Consider the following 8730-nt stretch of genomic DNA (forward strand, 5'->3'; position numbering starts at 1 on the left):
AAGAGTAGGAAGTTGTGGTTAGAAACACAGGTATCAACAGTCCTGGGCTTCATTCCTCCTCTGCCACCAGCAGAGATTTCCAAGAGTATGCTTTTAAGCAGTCTTATACTTAGGGCATCTTACGTCCAGGGATGGATACTGGTGTGGGTCCCTTTCAGGAAGGGTGCCCGAAGTCAGGCAGCCGAAGGAAAGCTGTTGTTAGAGGGCTGAGCACCTGAGCTCACCGCTCTTGGTCACTGCGGCTCTGACGTACCTGCCCAGAGCATCCATACAGTCACCACCTTGCGGTGCTCCTTACAGAGGAAGGGGGATCAAACCCACCCTGTTAGCTTTCCACCGTTCTGTAGGTCTGCTTCCTCGTTTACAATCCCAGTGAGTTTCAGAAGACCTTAAGGTTCATAAGTAAAGGATGTTGCACGGCTATGTGTTGGTAACGACAGTCTGGGTTTGTATGCGGTTGGGTTTTAGGTGCGTGAAATACTTGGCAGTACCTGCTGAAACCCTGTTACGTGCCTATGAATTTCTTTAATTAAGAAAAGACTTCATAAAATTCTGAAGTGGGTGTCACTTCGTGATAACAGACAAAGACTACGAAGATTTTTCAGAATCTTTAGGCAAGATCCTCAATTTAAGGGCTCATTACTCTGCCAAAGCAATGCATTAGACCCAAGTATAAATACACTTCCAGTTAAAACATTGATCAGACAAATCCAGCTTGGAGATGATACAGTGACGTTGATTCTTGCAGATTGTGTAAGCAAGGGGACCAGTCAGGCCTTGCAAGTTGTTGAGCACCTTTCTGACGTTGTACAAGCGCAATCAGCAGGTCAGATCAGGATTGCCAGTGCCACTGCTATTCTCTTCATCAACTATGTTAGCTACTTTTATTCGTCCTTTTTTAAACTGTTGGAGCATTCTTTTATTTAAAGTTATGGTGTCGTGTAGAATTAAAGTGGAAGTGAAATACATTTTTTTGTAAAGAAGATAGTTCAAGAAAGAAGGGAAATGAATTATTTATGTCTTTCTATATTGTCAATATTAGGTTTTCCAGAGGCAGACTGTTTGTCTCGTTCACTTCAGTTACTGTTGAAGCACATTGCTGGACCATCTGCCCTGTGACAAATTAATTTCTTTTAATGTCTTAAGAGACTGGAGTGATGGGTCTGTGGACTCGGGTCCTTTCTGTGAGATGGTACTGGGTCTCACATCTGCATTGTCAGTCAGTGTGCAGGCTCTTCTGAGCTCTGACTTACCTGGTGATGAGGTGGATGTTCAAATGACGCATAAATTTGTGAGAGTGGGCGTTTCAGCTGTCAGTCTATATTCAGGATGGAGAAATTTAGAAGTTAATGTGCAAAATACTGATTCTGCTTTGATATGTTTAATGAAGATCGTTCTCCCATTCTTGGTATGTGGTGTTCTTTAAATTTTTGTTTGCGCAATACCTTTCTCTCTTTTTTTTCTAGAAAATACACGCCTCTTAAATTTGTGGAAAAACACATCAGTTCTTTTGATCTTATAAAGATCTTTATCCTTAAACCACGGCCCTCCTTGAACGGAAGGGAAGTAATTGCTGTCAGGTTCTCCTCCTGCAGAGCACCTCACCGAGCACGCTCCCAATGCAAACCACCCAGCTGGGGGATCACCCTGCTGTTAGAGGCTCCCCCTAAAAAGGGGCACTGTGCTGCACAAACCCCTCCTCGGGAGGTGCGCGGCCGGACAGGGCACCGCGCTCAGCCCTGGGCTGGGCCTGGGGATGTGCAGGTGGTGCTGCCCCTCAGCTTCCCAAGCGCAGGACAGACCCAAGCCAGTGGCCTGTTGTAGATCTGGCTCTAAATAATCTGGATCTAGCTCTAAATAATCTAGATCCGGCTCTGAAATTGGCACAGAATCAAAAAGCATTCAGTTGTGGCTAAGTGTAAAATTCCTCCCTATATTCCCAGCCACGCGCTGAGCAGCGTTTCACCTCCGCGTGGACAGGCTAAGGATGCGAGTTCCCCCAGCGTTCAGTGCTGTTGTACGGAGCAGCCTTCGGGATGACACAAGGGCGCGGGCTTTACGTCACGTTCTGCTACAGGGAGACGAATCCCGGCTGAACTGAAATGGATCTTTCTGTTCCATTTCTAGATTGAGTCACCAAGCTCAAACCATCTTGCTGGAAGGGTGTAGGTCCATCAGCCACTCGAGAATACTGCTTGCATTGGTTTCAGTAGCCAGGCATAGAGAACAGGTTTAAAAACCCGTGTAAGGCTGGGAGGAGAAGGCACAGTGGCGATACAAAGACCTTCTCCGGAGCTGGTTTTGTGAGCGCGGCACAAAACCTTAATATTGCATGAGTGGTTTTGGTTTTTCTTCCCTGAGGTAATACAAAGCAAAGCATCGCTTTCTCTAAACTGGCTAGAGTCATCTTGAACGTGTGTTGCTTAAAAGCCATTAGGAAAAACATTCATGAAGCTGTATTAGCTGCTTAGAGCTTTTCTTGTGTGCAGACTGTAACCAGCAGCTCGTGAAGAGGACAGGACCCCAGACCCGAGGCTGTTTGGTTTTTGTAGCTGCCGAATATGACGTAAAATCCTGCATTACTGGCTGGCCCATTTCGGAAGTCGCTGCCGGTTCATCTTGCTCTGTATGGAGTCTTCTTAAATCTCCCGCAGTGCAATCTGGGTGCGTATTCCAACTTGTTACATAATTTTAATTTGTTGAATAAACTCCTGTAGATGCTCTGTTAGGAATACAATGTTTATAGATATCATTTGTGTGTAACTTAATGAGGTATAACCCAAATCATCACTGAGCAGTTCAGAAGTAGAAGGGAACAGCTGTAATACTGAGAAAGATGCAGGTCAGGAGTTCAAACATTGAGATTAAAAGGATGAATTTACTGTCTTTACTTTGTCATGCTTGCTATAAGTAGATGTCAAGACCTTCTGGTATATAAAGCACCACACTTATATTTATCCCCCCCTTTTTTTTGTTTTATTATTTTTATTTTTAGTTCGTGAATCTGATCACTTTCCTCTGCAGATATTTAAGTCTTACTGACTTTAGTGGAACCAGGATTTCCTGTGGTGATTAAAACCACAGGTGCTAGGATTAAGGCAGGCCCTTTTTTTTTGGTGGTACATAGACTAAAACTGGAACGATACAGAGAAGATTAGCGTGGCATCCTCAGGACTGACAGGCAGATTTGGAAGAGCACATGAGGGGATCAAACTCTGGGAGGTGTAACCGGGGTGGGGGAACTTCTCTGGCATTCACAAAATTTTTATCAAGACTTAAAGATGATTTAAAGATGGGAATTGGCTGTTGGAAACAGAAACCTCTTTGGATGCAGCATTGCGTGCAGTCTTTATAGAAAACGTGTATATTTTTAGGATGCACTGATCGCTGCATGGCTTCGCTACACCCCCTAACGTCCAGCTGCGCTTTTTTGGAGAGAGAGGGCAACTTTACTGCAGGGGAGCTGTTTTCTGGGCTGTCACATCCAAGCTGTGTAAGATGGGGATGATAGCCCTAGCACTGAAATGCAGACTAATGGTCACGTTCCTTTCTGTTACCTTTTTCCTCTTGTCCAGAAGACTTTTTTTTTTTTTGGGGGGTGGGAGTTATTCTAAGGGACAGCTATAATATCTCAGCACCTCCTGAACATTCCCCTTTCCTTCAAATTTTAGTCATTCTGGCTTGAGGTGTTTTGGTATCAGGATCCTGACTGAAGTTCTTTTTTTTTTTTTTTTTTTTTTTTTTTTTGGTAATTGTATTCTAGATATCTTAAGATGCAGTTTTAAACAGACTATACACTGCTGTGTGGACATTAGCTTGCTGTAATACTGTTTTCTCACTTGATGGTGGAGGTGGTGCCATTCCGTAAGATCACAGAGGTGACACCTGAATGGCTTTTTGGACCAGATCCTGTTGACTAATCTCTTGTGATTGTTTCCATTGAAGTTACTGAATCTATTTGTAGGAACGAGAACTTTTAGGGTTTTACATATATGTGTGTATAAAAATATATTTATAAAATATGTGTGTGTATAAATATAGTAGGAATAAGAACTTTTATATATAATATATATATATTTGTTCCTATATATATAAAATAGTTCTCGTTCCTACAAATAGGTTCTCTCTATATGTACGTATCAGAAACATACCTTTGATTTGCAAGTTGACAAGTAGTTACATATGTGTATGTATATAGGGATAGCAGTCTTGCGTGTCAAACAGCCTGTTCCATAAAGTAGCCTTTATCTTTGGGAACGTGAGCGTTGCAGGAGTGAGCTGTGGCTGCATGAAACGCAATCCTAGGGGTAGTGGGGCTGCTTGTATTAGTAAGGTCAGCAGGATTTGCTCTCAAATTCATCCAGGCATTACTGTGCACACTAATGAAATGTGCAGCACAGAAGTATGGACTTCTACTTCACTAAGGATAATAAACAGTAAAATCTAAGGTTTTATTATGGTATATATTACAATTTTCCATTATTTGTCATCTCCTCTTTGCCTCACCTTTATTAGGTGCCACCTCGGTTCTATGAGTTGAACCTTCGTACATGTATTTTTATAAAAAGGAGAATTCAAAAGTTTTTTTCCCTAGCACCCTGCATCAGAATAACTGAGATTCTACGCGACCACAGTTACGGCTGCAGATTTCTGTGTGTGCCACAAAGAATTAATTGTGCGATCATCCTGCACTCGTCATCGGTGTGAGAGTTTACAAAAGTCACCTCTTAACTTTTAAAAGTTATTCCTCTTCCAACAATGTTCTTTAGTTTATGAAATGTGGCCAGCCACCTTACTTAATGACCTGGTCGTCAGCAGTTTTAGAAAGATTATTGCCTTTGTATTTCGCACAGCACATTTGCGTATAACCAAAACAATCTAAAAAGAAACCACAAATTGTAAAATCCTGACCACATAATTTTTAAGTTAATAGGAAACATGAAACCTCTACGTTTAGTGAAGTAACTTTCCAGGTGTCCCTGTTTTTCTAATAAACAGTTACTGTTTATTAAAAAAAAATCAATATATAAAAAGACAGTATTGTATTGAATTAAAAGCCCCAAAACAGATAAGTTCTGTTCTTTCCTTCTGTGCATGCTAAGGGCCCGTTCCTGCTTTTTGACTTACAAAGCTTCTACTGACAGCAGCCCCACAGGATAAGTCCGGTTCATAAAGGCACAGGGAACAGGTAAGTGTAAGCTGAGCTAAACTTTAGTGCCTGATAATCCCAGCAGCTTTTGAAACTAACAGGTAATCATTAAATACAAACTATTTTAGAAGGAATAAAAATAAAAAGCTTTGCAGGCTAGAATAGAAAGCCATAATTGGGATGATTTCGACAGATGTCAGGCCTGAAAATTAAAGGTAGGATGCGGGAGCTGGATTACCTGCGCAGAAGGGCGTGCGATTATTGAATTCTGATGATGATATTCTTTATCCAGCTTTGGAGAGTGCACGCAGTTTGGCTCTGTCATTTCTCACGCTTCTTGATTGCCTCTTCTGTGCATTGCTCACTTGCGCAAGGTAGAAATGGCACCTGTTTAGAGTCGAGTTTGTAGGACTTCCATGGCAAAAAAAAATACGCAGAGGAGAGATTTTAGACATAAGATCAGGTATATAATGATGTGTATGTTCCAGCTATTTTCCGTTCACAAAATGGAAAGTTGGTGTTTATGAATGTGGATGTGTATTTGAATGATTTGGCTGGCAGGTAGGTGTCCCTTCCTGGGGGGACATGTGTGATGGGCCTTCTGCAGCTGCTGGGGATTTAGCCCAAGTGGCCGGGGCTTTTGGAATGGAGAAGCTGAAGCCTTGCTGCTGCTGTGCCCGGGAAGTTCTGCCTGGCAAAAAGCATCACCATGGTGATACCAGAAAGTTTTAGGGAATCGAGCTTTGTTGCAGTGGTGAGGCAAAACAGAGACCTGCACCCTGTGTCACACTAAAAGGGTCAGAAAAGAAGCAAACAGGTTGTCTTGAACGAGAACAAAACCAAGATTTTATTTTTATTTTTTTCCTAGAGAAAACATTGCCAAATCAGAAAGAATCTTGGCAACTTTCAAAATCTAGTCGGACTGGTTTGCTGTCAGCTTGGCTGCATCTCTGGTTGCTTACATGGGGGAGGTCCTCTGGAGCTTGGACCTCCAGCACCTGCGGCTGCGTGGGCAGCCGGGCACCGGGCACGTGAGGGTTTGCTGATAGAGATGCCCGACGGGAGGTTAAGGCTCCAGGATTTGTGAAAGGCACTTCAACCTTTGGGTTGGGTTGTGGTTTGTTTTTTTTTTTTCTTCCAAATTAGAATAAAAATAAACCTGTAAGAATCAAAGCACTTTGTGATCCGGCAGAGCTGTATCTGCGGAGGTCTCCTGAGAGACGACGGGAAGTTTCCTACAAAAGGATGGTGCGGAGCACTGTCCCCACGGCTGCTCTGAAGCCCCCGAGGCAAGCGATGGGCGGTACGTTTACAGCAGCCGAGTGTTACAGGGCCATAGATGCTGTGTAAGGAATTTCTCCATGGTTTAGGTGTAGCTTTTGGAGGAAATAATTTAATAACCCTTTTCTTTAGAAGTATTTGCGGTTGAGGTACCTCGTGTAACAGAGCTGGTTCCTCAGCTGGTTAGCAGCAGCAGCAGCGGAGCTGTGAGATGTAACAGCTCGAGGAACTGTCCCCTTGGTTCTGTACAGGTGTGTTGCAGAAGTGAAACCAGCTGAGTCTACATGTTGAGCTTGCTTGTTTATTTGAGTAATTTGGGAAATGTTGCCGTTCCTGACCCTGCAGCTGTGTTTTTGAGGTCAGTAGGAGCAGGACATTGACATGTACAGCAGTGAAAGCACGATGTTGTGGTGGAGTCATTTAAATCTGGCCTTGCAGGAATTCATAGATTTAAGTGGCAAGCACCATGAACTCCTGCACTGGGAGGATGCAGTCTCGGCGTGTCTGCAGTGCTGTATATACCCATGCACTTTTAATAAAGAATGAAGAGCAAGTTTGCTTCCAGAGTCTGTGTGTGTGTCTCCATATCTGTAAATAACGTAATTTTTTTTAGCTCCTTCATCTCTTGGAGAATCTCATCTCCGCTGGTACCCACAGCAGCACTAGCTTGGCTGGCCACGTTGGTGCACGATTCCCCTTGGGCAGAGCTGTGCCAATGCAAACAGCGTGCAGCAGCTCCGTGCTGCTGGGCGCCTCCATCACCCCAGCGCGCAGCTACAGCCGCTTGGAGGAAGCGCTTTTCCTCGCAGGCACATGGGGAAGGAAAAGCTTACGTTTAATTTTGGGGCTGCTATTCCTGAGCTTCAGAAAACATTTGAACACTTTGCAGAAAGAAGATGGTTCCTGAGACGTGGTCAGCCGGGGAAAGTCTTTGGTGGTGTTTGGCTGGTTTATGTCTTGCACGATTCTCATTGTGCTTTCAGCTAGATGCTGGTCATCCCATCTCACTTGTTAAGTGTGTTTACCTGTAAAACTGCGGGGGCTGGCCCAGCTGTGCTTCTGAATGCCTGTGGCCCTTCAAGTACCTCTTCTATGTCTCTGGAAACAAAGCAGAGGTTCTTCAGAAACAGCCTTTGTTCCACCTGGAGCATGTGATTGGAAACTCCTGGGAAGTAAAACCTGTGACAACTGAATTCAGAAGGGAATATAGGGCTAGAACGGGTGAGGGTAAAGAAAAAGGCTACTTGATCACTTTATAATGTTGATGTACCGGGGTGATAAATGGACTGTGAAAGAAAAGCCTCATGGCATAACGTTGAGGGATGCCATCATTTCCCTAGGGCAGACGAGGGCAGCTGTCCTCCTGAGGTCAAAGCACGCGACATTCCCCATACACACGCGCTGGAGCAGGCGTGGATGGAGCCTGTGATGTTTGCTGTGGCCAAGAGAGGCAGCGGAAAAATTGAATTACAGGCGTAGCCTAAGCATTTGGGGCTGGAGAGTTTGTTGAGTGCAGATGAGGATGTATTTGCACGCTTCTGACAGGAGACGAGGCAAATCCTCCTTGTGTCTCATCCCCTCCCTGCTCAGCGACTGGCACCGGTTACCAAGCAGTCTGTCAGGGGGGAGCAATGAGAATTGCCCAAAACCACTTGGAAGTAAAAGCTAGGAGGAAGGCGAGGGGCAGCGCAAAGGCTGACCACCTCTGGCTGACGGTGCCCCTGCAACCTTTACCAGAAACGCATGCGAGTGGTTTCCAAGATGCGCAAAATTCTTCCTCTACAGCAGGGGTGGTATTTGGCTTAATTACTTTAATAATAGGTGCAAGCAACATTAAAAAAAAAAAAAGCTTTAAAGGAGGGGAAAAAAAAATACACAACCAAAAACTCTGGCCGGAGTTGCTTTTCTTCTTGTCGGCTGCGGGCTGCCTTCCCCTCTCCTCTGCCCCCTCCCCGGGGGCGAAGGCACCTCGGCAGGCTGCGGCCGGGCTGCGGCAAGTCCCTCGCCGGTTGCGCGGAGGGGAATAAATAGGCGGGCGGCGGCGCGGCCGGCGGAGCCCTCCGCTCCCCGCAGCCCCTCCACGTCACTTCGCGGCGAGGCGAGCACGTGGGGCGGGGAGACCTTATAAATCTCCCTCTCCCTGCGCGGCCGTGATGTTATCTGCTGGCACCCGTCCCCTCCTCGCAGGGAGAGCCGTGGGGCCGGGGGAGGCGGGCGGGGGGCGCCGGGCGGAGCGCTAGATCCGCCGGGAGCTGCGCGCCGCGCCGCCGGGGCCAGCCCCAGCCCCGCGGGGGGAAGGC

Source organism: Grus americana, chromosome 3 (assembly GCF_028858705.1).
Source record: "Grus americana isolate bGruAme1 chromosome 3, bGruAme1.mat, whole genome shotgun sequence".
NCBI lineage: Eukaryota > Metazoa > Chordata > Aves > Gruiformes > Gruidae > Grus > Grus americana.